Source organism: Pseudophryne corroboree, chromosome 5, assembly GCF_028390025.1.
Source record: "Pseudophryne corroboree isolate aPseCor3 chromosome 5, aPseCor3.hap2, whole genome shotgun sequence".
NCBI classification, from domain to species: Eukaryota; Metazoa; Chordata; class Amphibia; order Anura; family Myobatrachidae; genus Pseudophryne; species Pseudophryne corroboree.
In genome coordinates this window covers 837,203,946-837,216,839 of record NC_086448.1, presented here as the reverse complement: position 1 = coordinate 837,216,839, position 12,894 = coordinate 837,203,946, and positions in this window count along the sequence as shown.

Here is a 12,894-nt window from a genome sequence, read left to right as displayed (position 1 = left end):
AGGAAATTCACCCTGCACAAGAAGATGCTATCCCCTTGTGGCAGAGTTGAGTAAAAATTGGGAAACGCCACTGCCGGTGGACTCGCAAGTCGCTCGGCTGGTGGTGTCATCTGCTCTGCTCGTCACTACGGTCACTTCTCTCAAGGAGCCGACGGATAAGCGTGTGGAGGGTTGCTTAAAGGCTATCTATACCTTTGCAGCGGCTGCGCTTAAGACCACCATTGCGGCTACTTGGGCCGCAGAAGCAATTGAGGCGTGGGCTCAGGAAATGGAGGCTGAGTTTCCATCCAATTTTCCTGAAAATTCCAGACAATGTCTCTCTTATATTGTCACGGCATCTCATTACATTAAAGAAGCAGCTTCAGATGCAGGTGTTCTGGCGGCCAAGGCTGCTATGACATCCATTTTGGCTCGCCACTTTCTCTGGTTGCAGTTCTGGTCGGTGGACTTGGACTCTAAGAAAACCCTGGAGGTGCTCCTGTTTAAAGGAAACATCCTCTTTGGTGAGGATCTCAACAAGATTGTCGCTGACTTAGCGTCTGCTAAGACTGCATGTCTACCTAGTATTACTCCTTTGGCCCCGAAGGCTAAGAGTACTTCCTTTCGTTCCTTTCGCCCTCCAGGTAAAGCAAAGGGTCAGGCGTACCCGAAACACTCGCACTTCCAAAACCCCGAAGCCTAAACGTGCCGCGGCTGCCCGTCAGCCTGCTTCCAAATCTGACAAGCCTGCGGCATGACGGGGCGGGCCCTCCCCTGGGGATCCCAGGGTGGGAGGCCGACTTCTACAGTTTCCCCAGGTATGGTTACAGACCACTTCAGACGCTTGGGTACGGGAAGTCGTCACTCACGGATACGCTATATCCTTCAAGACACGTTCCCCTCCTCGCTGTTGCCTGACGGACATCCGGTGAAAGCAACTACTCTCCGTTTAGTGGTACAATCCCTCCTGGACACCGGCGTGGTAGTGCCGGTGCCTCTGGCTCAGAGGGGCAGGGGGTGCTATTCAACGCTGTTCCTAGTCCCCAAACCGAATGGTTCCTCCCGGCCCATTCATCAACCTCAAATCTTTGAACAAATTTCTGAGGGTCTCCAAGTTTCGTATGGAGACCCTTCACTCTATTGTCCTGGCTTTGGAACCAGGGGACTATATGGTATCCCTGGATATACAGGATGCTTACCTGCATATTCCTATAGCCGCGTCACATCAGCAATACCTGCGGTTTGCTATTGGCAATCTCCATTACCAAATCCAGGGGATCCGGTCTGAAGATCGACAGTATCTAGGTCGACAATGTTTAGGTCGACCACTATAGGTCGACAGTCACTAGGTTGACATGGATGGAAGGTCGACAGGGTTTCTAGGTCGACATGTGCTAGGTCTAAAGGTCGACATGAGTTTTTCACTTTTTTTTTTTTTCATACTTAACGATCCACGTGGACTACGATTGAAACGGTAATATGTGCCGAGCGAAGCGGTAGCGGAGCGAAGGCACCATGCCCGAAGCATGGCGAGCGAAGCGGTGCACTAATTTGGGATCCCGGTCACTCTACGAAGAAAACTACACCAAAAAAAAAAATCCTCATGTCGACCTTTAGACCTGTCGACCTAGAAACCCTGTCGACCTTCCATCCATGTCGACCTAGTGACTGTCGACCTAAACATTGTCGACCTAGATACTGTCGATTTGATGAACCACACCCCAAATGCAGGCCTTACCGTTTGGTCTGACCACGGCTCCGCAAATTTTCACCAAGGTCATGGCGGTTATGACGGCTGTACTCCGCCATCAGGGCATCAGGATCCTGTCGTGTCTGGACGACTTGCTGATCCTGGCCATTTCCCCAGAAGTTCTCCTCCGTCATTTGGATCTGACTGTCAAGTTTCTGCAAGCCCACGGGTGGCTCATCAACTGGAAGAAATCATCCCCGGTCCCTGCCCAGAGCATGGTGCACCTGGGAGCGTTGTTGGGGATGCACAACCAGAGGCTGTTTTTGTCACAGGAGAAAGTCCTGAAGCTTCAGGACAAGATACGTTGCTTCCTCTCACGTCTGCGTGTGTTGATACACTAGGCAATGCAAGTACTAGGTCTCATGGTGTCGGCCTTCGACATGGTGGAGTACGCTCAATTTCATTCCCACCCCCTGCAGAGACTGATTCTTGCCAAGTGGGACGGCCTGCCTGCCTCACCGGATCAGGTCTCAAATGATCTCCTTGTCTCCGGAGGTCCATCTGTCACTTAGCTGGTGGCTACAGCACCGACGATTGAGCAGGGGTCGTCCCTTCTGGATCTCCAACTGGGTCCTTCTGACGACTGATGCCAGTCTGAGGGGTTGGGGCGCGGTGTTGGAGCAACACTCTCTTCAGGGTCGGTGGACCGAGGAGGAGTCTCTCCTCCCGATAAACATTCTGGAATTGCGGGCAGTGTTCAATGCTCTGAAACTGGCCCAGCATCTGGTACAGAACAGACCTGTTCAAGTACAATCGGACAACGGCCCTCATTCCGAGTTGTTCGCTCGCTAGCTGCTTTTAGCAGCATTGCACACGCCAGTCCGCCGCCCTCTGGCAGTGTATCTTAGCATAGCAGAATTGCGAACGAAAGATTAGCAGAATTGCGAATAAATAATTCTTAGCAGTTGCTGAGTAGCTCGAGACTTACTCCTACACTGCGATCAGCTCAGCCTGTTTCGTTCCTGGTTTGACGTCACAAACACGCCCTGCGTTCGGCCAGCCACTCCCCCGTTTCTCCAGACACTCCTGCGTTTTTACCTGACACGCCTGCATTTTTTAGCAAACGCCGGGTAACCGCTGAGTTGACGCCCAGAAACGCCCCTTTCCTGTCAATCATTTACCGAACACCAGTGCGACTGAAAAGCGCCGCAGACGCTACAGCAAAACAGCTAAGTTTTTAGTAAAATAACTAAGCGCATGTACCATGTGCATGCGCAGTTAGCGACTAATCGCAGTATAGCGAAAATCTGCAACGAGCGAACAACTCGGAATGACCCCCAACGCCATCTGCCAGCCATATTGGCAGTGTTCATTTCGGGGGTCCTCAACTGGGAAGCAGACTTCCTCAGTCATTAGGCGGTACACACCGGAGAGTGGAGCCTTCATCCCGAAGTATTTAAACTCCTAGTGGACAAGTGGGGCCTACCACGCATAGACCTGATGGCATCTCGACACAATCACAAGGTTCCGGTCTTCGGAGCAAGAACAAGGGATCCTCAAGCGGTGGACGCACTGGCAAATCCATGGAACTTTCAGCTGCCGTACATGTTCCCTCCGATGTCACTCCTTCCCAGAGTGGTGAGGAAGTTCAAGCAGGAAGGAGGAATCCTACTTCTGATAGCTCCGGCGTGGCCCAGACGGCAATGGTTCTCAGACCTACAGGGTCTCTCGCTAGAGCGTCCTCTTCTGCTTCCTCAATGACCAGACCTCCACGTTCAGGGCCCTTGTGTCTACCAGGACTTGGCCCGGCTGGCTTTGACGGCGTGGCTCTTGAAGCTTCCGTACTGAGGGCCAAAGGATTTTCTGAAGCGGTCATTCAAACTATGTTGAAGGCCCGTAAGCCGGCGTCTGCTTAGATTTACCATAGGGTCTGGAATTCTTACTTTGCTTGGTGCGCATCTAATAATCATGATGTTTACAAGTTTAGTACGGCTAAACTTTTGGCCTTTCTACAACAGGGCCTTGATTTGGGCCTTCGGCTGGCCTCCCTCAAGGTTCATATTTCATCCTTGTCTGTATGTTTTCAGAGAAAAATTGTGACTCTGCCTGATGTTCATACATTCACTCAGGGTATTTTACGGATTCAACCTCCCTATGTCCCACTTGTGGCTCCTTGGGATTTGTCGGTGGTTCTGGAGGCCTTACAAGAGTCTCCGTTTGAACCTCTTGAATCTGTGGACCTCAAGTGCCTTTCCCTTAAGGTCTTGTTTCTGCTGGCTATTGCCTCTGCTAGACGGGTATCAGATTTGGGTGCCTTGTCTTGTAGCTCCCCCTATCTGATTTTTCACTGTGAGGGGCGGTTCTTACAACGCGTCCTAGTTATCTACCTAAGGTGGTGTCTTCTTTCCACCTTAACCAGGAGGATGTGGTTCCGGCCTTTGTCTCTCCTGAATTGACTGCCAAAGAAAGGTCTTTGGATGTGGTACGAGCTCTTCGTATCTATGTGAAGAGGACAGCCTCCGTTAGGAAATCTGATTCTCTCATTGTACTGTTCGGTTTTCACAAACGTGGCTGGCCTGCTAACAAGCAGACCTTGGCCAGATGGATTAGAATGGTGATTGCACATGCTTATGTGAGGGCTGGCCTTCCAGCTCCTGCTCATATTACGGCCCATTCTACTTGGTCTGTTGGACCTTCTTGGGCAGCCTGCCGTGGTGCGACCTTTGAACAGTTGTGCAAGGCGGCTACGTGGTTCTAAGTGAACACGTTCATAAGGTTCTATGCCTTCGATACTTCCGCCTCGCAGCATGCTTCCTTTGGACACCGGGTTCTTGTGCCCACTACAGTGCGTCCCCTCCCATAAGGAACTGCTTTAGGACATCCCCGATGTTATTCCCTGTGGAGTCTAGTGTACCCTGCAGCAGAAAACAAGATTTATGGTAAGAACTTACCTTTGTTAAATCTCTTTCTGTGAGGTACACTGGGCTCCATAGGGCGCCCACCCTGACGCACTTAGCTTCTTTGGGTTGGTATGGCATTAGCCGCTGACACTTCCCCTGTCGTGATAATGTGGTGTCTGTGGTTACTAACCGTTGTCGTCTCTCTTCCTGCTACTGCATTGGACTGGTTACCAAAACTGAGCTCCTGTGCATGGAGGCGGGGTGGTAGAGGAGGCGGCGCTATGCATTCTGGGAACAGTCAAAACTTTTAGCCTGTTGGTGTCTCGGATCAAGATCTTACTCTACACCCCGATGTTATTACCTGTGGAACCCAGTGTACCTCGCAGAAAGAGATTTAACAAAGGTTAGTTCTTACCATAAATCTCCTTATCGATGCCATGGTGATGCAGTTCCTCGCTCCTATAATATAATGTGATGAGAGTCCTGCGCTGGGTGCATAGCGTGTTGTTATTACCCAATGATGGACACACATACCGCGCAGGGCTGCTATCAGAAATTGTGATTCCCTTTGGGGGAGGGAAGAAGCAGGAGCATTAGTGAGAAAGAATGGAGGGGAACGGGGGAGAGAGGCGGAATAATGGAAGAGGGGGGATGAAGACAGGAGGAGATGGGAGAGGAACAGGGGGTGATATAGTGGGGGATGGTAGAGAGTGAGGAAGAATTGGGGGGAAAGAAGTAGGAATAGGGAGATATAAGGGGGAGATGGGAGAGAGAGGAGCAATTGGGAATGAGAGACAGGAGGAGTATGGGTAATGAGAGTGAGGAGCAATTGGGGAGATGGGAGAGAGAGGAGAGATAGCGGAGGAACAGGGCGAGATTTAGGGGGGATGGCAGAGAGGAGGAATAGGGGGAGAAGAGAGAGAGGAGGAGGAGTAGGGGGGAAATGGGAGAGATGGAGGAGGAATAGGGGGAGAGAGGAGGAGGGGGGGGAATAAGAGAGGAGGAATAGGGGGAAATGGGAGAGATGGAGGAGGAGAAGGGAGAGAGAGAGGAGGAATAAGGGGAAATGGGAGAGGTGGAGGAGGAATAGGGGGAGAAGGGAATGAGAGAGAGGAGGAATAAGGGGAAAGGGGAGAGATGGAGGAGGAATAGGGGGAGAAGGGAGGGGGAGAGAGAAGGAGTAGGGGGGAAAGAGAAGAGGAATAAGGGGAAATGGGAGAGATGGAGGAGGAGAAGGGAGAGAGAGAGAGAGAGAGGAGGAAAAGGGGGAATGGGAGAGATGGAGGAGGAATAGGGGGAGAAGGGGGAGAGAGGAGGAGTATGGGGGAATGAGAGAGGAGGAATAAGGGGAAATGGGAGAGATGGAGGAGGAATAGGGGGAGAAGGGAGGGGGAGAGAGAGAAGGAGTAGGGGAAAGAGAGGAGGAATAAGGGGAAATGGGAGAGATGGAGGAGGAGAAGGGAGAGAGAGAGAGGAGGAATAAGGGGAATGGGAGAGATGAAGGAGGAATAGGGGGAGAAGGGAGAGAGAGGGGGAGTATGGGGGAATGAGAGAGGAGGAATAAGGGGAAATGGGAGAGGTGGAGGAGGAATGGGGGAGAAGGGAGGGAGAGAGGAGGAATAAGGAGAGATGGAGGAGGAATAGGGGAGAAGGGAGGGAGAGAGAGAGAGGAGGAGTAGGGGGGAATGAGAGAGAGGAGGAATAAGGGGAAATGGGAGAGATGGAGGAGGAATGGGGGAGAAGGGAAGGAGAGAGGAGGAGTAGGGGGGATGAGAGAGAGGAGAAATAAGGGGAAATGGGAGAGATGGAGGAGGAATGGGGGAGAAGGGAAGGAGAGAGGAGGAGTAGGGGGGATGAGAGAGAGGAGGAATAAGGGGAAATGGGAGAGATGGAGGAGGAATGGGGGAGAAGGGAAGGAGAGAGGAGGAGTAGGGGGGATGAGAGAGAGGAGGAATAAGGGGAAATGAGAGAGATGGAGGAGGAATGGGGGAGAAGGGAAGGAGAGAGGAGGAGTAGGGGGGATGAGAGAGAGGAGGAATAAGGGGAAATGAGAGAGATGGAGGAGGAATGGGGGAGAAGGGAAGGAGAGAGGAGGAGTAGGGGGGATGAGAGAGAGGAGGAATAAGGGGAAATGGGAGAGATGGAGGAGGAATGGGGGAGAAGGGAAGGAGAGAGGAGGAGTAGGGGGGATGAGAGAGAGGAGGAATAAGGGGAAATGAGAGAGATGGAGGAGGAATGGGGGAGAAGGGAAGGAGAGAGGAGGAGTAGGGGGGATGAGAGAGAGGAGGAATAAGGGGAAATGAGAGAGATGGAGGAGGAATGGGGGAGAAGGGAAGGAGAGGAGGAATAAGGAGAGATGGAGGAGGAATAGGGGAAGAAGGGAGGGAGAGAGGAGTAGGAGGGAATGAGAGAGGAGGAATAGGGGGAGAAGGGAAGGAGAGAGGAGGAGTAGGAGGGGATGAGAGAGAGGAGGAATAAGGGGAAATGGGGGAGGAGGGAGAGAGGAGGAATAAGGAGATATGGAGGGGGAGTAGGGGGGAATGAGAGAGGAGGAATAAGGGGAAATGGGGGAGAAGGGAGGGAGAGAGGAGGAATAGGGGGAGTAGGGGGGAATGAGAGAGAGGAGGAATAAGGGGCAATGGGAGAGATGGAGGAGGAATAGAGGGAGGAGGGAGAGAGAGGAGGAGTAGGGGGGAATGAGAGAGAGGAGGAATAAGGGGCAATGGGAGAGATGGAGGAGGAATAGAGGGAGGAGGGAGAGAGAGGAGGAGTAGGGGGGAATGAGAGAGAGGAGGAATAAGGGGAAATGGGAGAGATGGAGGAGGAATGGGGGAGTAGGGGGGAATGAGAGAGGAGCAATAAGGGGAAATGGGAGTGATGGAGGAGGAATATGGTAGAGAAGGGAGGGAGAGAGAGGAGGAGTAGGGTGAATGAGCGAGAGGAGGAATAAGGGGAAATGGGAGAGATGGAGGAGGAATAGGGGGAGAAGGGAAGGAGATGGAGGAGGAATAGGGGGAGAAGGGAAGGGGATGGAGGAGGAATAGGGGGAGAAGGGAAGGGGATGGAGGAGGAATAGGGGGAGAAGGGTAGGCGAGAGAGGAGGAATAAGGGGAAATAGGAGAGATGGATGTGGAATAGGGGGAGAAGGGAGGGAGAGAGAGGAGGAGTAGGGGGAGATGGGAGAGATGGAGGAGGGATAGAGGGAGAGAGGAGGAATAAGGAGAGATGGATGTGGAATAGGGGGAGAAGGGAGAGAGAGGAGGAGTAGGGGGAATGAGAGAGAGGAGGAATAAGGGAAAATGGGAGAGAGAGAAGGAATGGGATGATGGGAGATATATGGGGAATAATGGGGAGTGGGAGAGAGGAAGGAAGAATAGGGGGGAATGAGAGAGAGAAAGTGGGAAATGGGAGATAGAGGAGGTATTGGGGTGGCCAATCCCGGGATTCACGTGATACCCGGGATTAGTTGCATTTCAATGTGTCCCACCCCTGACCAGCCCAGATAACTCACCTAATCTAGACGGGAGGGAGGGTTGGCCACTTGCTGTGAGGTCCAGTGGCTGGGCGGGCAGTGCAGGGAGGTGGTGAGGTCTGGCGGCTGGGCGGGCAGTGCAGGGCGGTGGTGAGGTCTGGCGGCTGGGCGGGCAGTGCAGGGCGGTGGTGAGGTCTGGCGGCTGGGCGGGCAGTGCAGGGCGGTGGTGAGGTCTGGCGGCTGGGCGGGCAGTGCAGGGCGGTGGTGAGGTCTGGCGGCTGGGCGGGCAGTGCAGGGCGGTGGTGAGGTCTGGCGGCTGGGCGGGCAGTGCAGGGCGGCGAGGTGTGGCGGCGGTGAGGTCTGGCGGCTGGCTGTGCAACGTAACCACTAACTTCACGTCACGCTACGAACTGCGCCCAGCTGAAGCGATCGGGAGGTGAGCAGGCGGAGCCGGGCAGCGTCTGAGCCTCCTGAGTGCCCGGCCTTGAAAAAACAAAGGGAGCTTCCAATCCCGAAATCCCCGGGATTGAAAGGTCCGATCCCGGGATTGGTCACCCCCAAGGGACGGACAAAGTAAAATGACCTGTTTGGAAATCCATTTGTTCGTAGAATGATAGTAATATACTGTACTGGTGAGGTCACATTTATGGGAACGTTGTCACACAAGGATTTGACCATAATGTTACAGGAGAGATTTATCTTTATGGATTCAAATATATTTCTTCTCTGTGACAGATGTTTTGTAGCATCAGTTACCAGTGATAGAGAGTCCAGTACTGGCTGCAACACCCAGAGACACCGGTACAGCAGCATTGCAGGTAGTGGGATTACATCAGAGATTGGGATATGATGCTGGACAGTACTGGCTGCAACACCCAGAGACACCGGTACAGCAGCATTGCAGGTAGTGGGATTACAGCAGAGATTAGGACATGATGCTGGACAGTACTGGCTGCAACACCCAGAGACACCGGTACAGCAGCATTGCAGGTAGTGGGATTACATCAGAGATTGGGACATGATGCTGGACAGTACTGGCTGCAACACCCAGAGACACCGGTACAGCAGCATTGCAGGTAGTGGGATTACATCAGAGATTAGGACATGATGCTGGACAGTACTGGCTGCAACACCCAGAGACACCGGTACAGCAGCATTGCAGGTAGTGGGATTACATCAGAGATTGGGATATGATGCTGGACAGTACTGGCTGCAACACCCAGAGACACCGGTACAGCAGCATTGCAGGTAGTGGGATTACATCAGAGATTGGGATATGATGCTGGACAGTACTGGCTGCAACACCCAGAGACACCGGTACAGCAGCATTGCAGGTAGTGGGATTACATCAGAGATTGGGATATGATGCTGGACAGTACTGGCTGCAACACCCAGAGACACCGGTACAGCAGCATTGCAGGTAGTGGGATTACATCAGAGATTGGGATATGATGCTGGACAGTACTGGCTGCAACACCCAGAGACACCGGTACAGCAGCATTGCAGGTAGTGGGATTACATCAGAGATTGGGACATGATGCTGGACAGTACTGGCTGCAACACCCAGAGACACAGGTACAGCAGCATTGCAGGTAGTGTGGTCACACAGGGCAGCCGGGATTACAGCAGAGATTGGGACATGATGCTGGACAGTACTGGCTGCAACACCCAAAGACACAGGTACAGCAGCATTGCAGGTAGTGGGATTACATCAGAGATTAGGACATGATGCTGGACAGTACTGGCTGCAACACCCAGAGACACCGGTACAGCAGCATTGCAGGTAGTGGGATTACATCAGAGATTGGGACATGATGCTGGACAGTACTGGCTGCAACACCCAGAGACACAGGTACAGCAGCATTGCAGGTAGTGGGATTACATCAGAGATTGGGACATGATGCTGGACAGTGCTGGCTGCAACACCCAGAGACACAGGTACAGCAGCATTGCAGGTAGTGGGATTACATCAGAGATTAGGACATGATGCTGGACAGTACTGGCTGCAACACCCAGAGACACAGGTACAGCAGCATTGCAGGTAGTGGGATTACATCAGAGATTAGGACATGATGCTGGACAGTACTGGCTGCAACACCCAGAGACACAGGTACAGCAGCATTGCAGGTAGTGTGGTCACACAGGGCAGCCGGGATTACAGCAGAGATTGGGACATGATGCTGGACAGTACTGGCTGCAACACCCAAAGACACAGGTACAGCAGCATTGCAGGTAGTGGGATTACATCAGAGATTGGGACATGATGCTGGACAGTGCTGGCTGCAACACCCAGAGACACAGGTACAGCAGCATTGCAGGTAGTGGGATTACATCAGAGATTAGGACATTATGCTGGACAGTACTGGCTGCAACACCCAGAGACACAGGTACAGCAGCATTGCAGGTAGTGGGATTACATCAGAGATTAGGACATGATGCTGGACAGTACTGGCTGCAACACACAGAGACACAGGTACAGCAGCATTGCAGGTAGTGTGGTCACACAGGGCAGCCGGGATTACAGCAGAGATTGGGACATGATGCTGGACAGTACTGGCTGCAACACCCAAAGACACAGGTACAGCAGCATTGCAGGTAGTGGGATTACATCAGAGATTGGGACATGATGCTGGACAGTACGGGCTGCAACACCCAGAGACACCGGTACAGCAGCATTGCAGGTAGTGGGATTACATCAGAGATTGGGACATGATGCTGGACAGTACTGGCTGCAACACCCAGAGACACAGGTACAGCAGCATTGCAGGTAGTGTGGTCACACAGGGCAGCCGGGATTACAGCAGAGATTGGGACATGATGCTGGACAGTACTGGCTGCAACACCCAAAGACACAGGTACAGCAGCATTGCAGGTAGTGGGATTACAGCAGAAATTGGGACACGATGCTGGACAGTACTGGCTGCAGGACACGGAGACACAGGTACAGCAGCATTGCAGGTAGTGGGGTCACACAGGGCAACAGAGATTGGGATATGATGCTGGACAGTACTGGCTGCAGGACACAGAGAAACAGGTACAGCAGCATTGCAGGTAGTGGGATTACAGCAGAAATTGGGACACAATGCTGGACAGTACTGGCTGCAGGACACGGAGACACAGGTACAGCAGCATTGCAGGTAGTGGGGTCACACAGGGCAACAGAGATTGGGATATGATGCTGGACAGTACTGGCTGCAGGACACAGAGAAACAGGTACAGCAGCATTGCAGGTAGTGGGGTCACACAGGGCAACAGAGATTGGGATATGATGCTGGACAGTACTGGCTGCAGGACACAGAGACACAGGTACAGCAGCATTGCAGGTAGTGGGGTCACACAGGGCAACAGAGATTGGGATATGATGCTGGACAGTACTGGCTGCAGGACACAGAGACACAGGTACATCAGCATTGCAGGTAGTGGGGTCACACAGGACAGCCGGGATTACAGAAGTGATTGGAATGTGAGGCTGGAAAGTACTGGCTGCAGTACCCAGTTTGGGCAGTCTTGGGTTCTGGGGGCATGCAGTACACTTAGGCACCCCTGGGTCTTTAAGTACTTGGGACATATATTTGGGCACCTCAGGGTTATAATGCAGTGATGTGCGGTAAGGTAAATGGATCGGGAAGCACTGGCTAGTTCCAGTGCCAGATTTACAAACAATATATGAGCCTGAGGGTTCATGTGGGCATTATACACAGGTGCAGCAGTATATACATGTGGGCATTATACACAGGTGCAGCAGTATATACATGTGGGCATTATACACAGGTGCAGCGGTATATACATGTGGGCATTATACACAGGTGCAGCGGTATATACATGTAGGCATTATACACAGGTGCAGCAGTATATACATGTGGTAATTATACACGGGTGCAGCGGTATATACATGTGGGCATTATACACAGGTGCAGCAGTATATACATGTGGGAATTATACACGGGTGCAGCGGTATATACATGTGGGAATTATACACGGGTGCAGCGGTATATACATGTGGGCATTATACACAGGTGCAGCAGTATATACATGTGGGAATTATACACGGGTGCAGCGGTATATACATGTGGGCATTATACACAGGTGCAGCGGTATATACATGTGGGAATTATACACGGGTGCAGCGGTATATACATGTGGGCATTATACACAGGTGCAGCGGTATATACATGTGGGGTTATACACAGGTGCAGCAGTATATACATGTGGGAATTATACACGGGTGCAGCGGTATATACATGTGGGCATTATACACAGGTGCAGCGGTATATACATGTGGGCATTATACACAGGTGCAGCGGTATATACATGTGGGAATTATACACGGGTGCAGCGGTATATACATGTGAGCATTATACACAGGTGCAGTGGTATATACATGTGGGGTTATACACAGGTGCAGTGGTATATACATGGGGGCGTTATATACATGTGGGGTTATACACAGGTGCAGTGGTATATACATGTGGGCGTTATATACATGTGGGCATTATAAACAGGTGCAGTGGTATATACATGTGGGCGTTATATACATGTGGGCATTATACACAGGTGCAGCGGTACATACATGTGGGCATTATACACAGGTGCAGCGGTATAGATGTGGGGGTCATACACAGGTGCAGCGGTATATACATGTGGGGTTATACACAGGTGCATCGGTATATACATGTGGGCATTATACACAGGTGCAGCGGTATATACATGTGGGGGTTATACACAGGTGCAGCGGTATATACATGTGGGTATTATACACAGTTGCAGCGGTATATACATGTGGGCATTATACACAGGTGCAGCGGTATATACATGTGGGGGTTATACACAGGTGCAGCGGTATATACATGTGG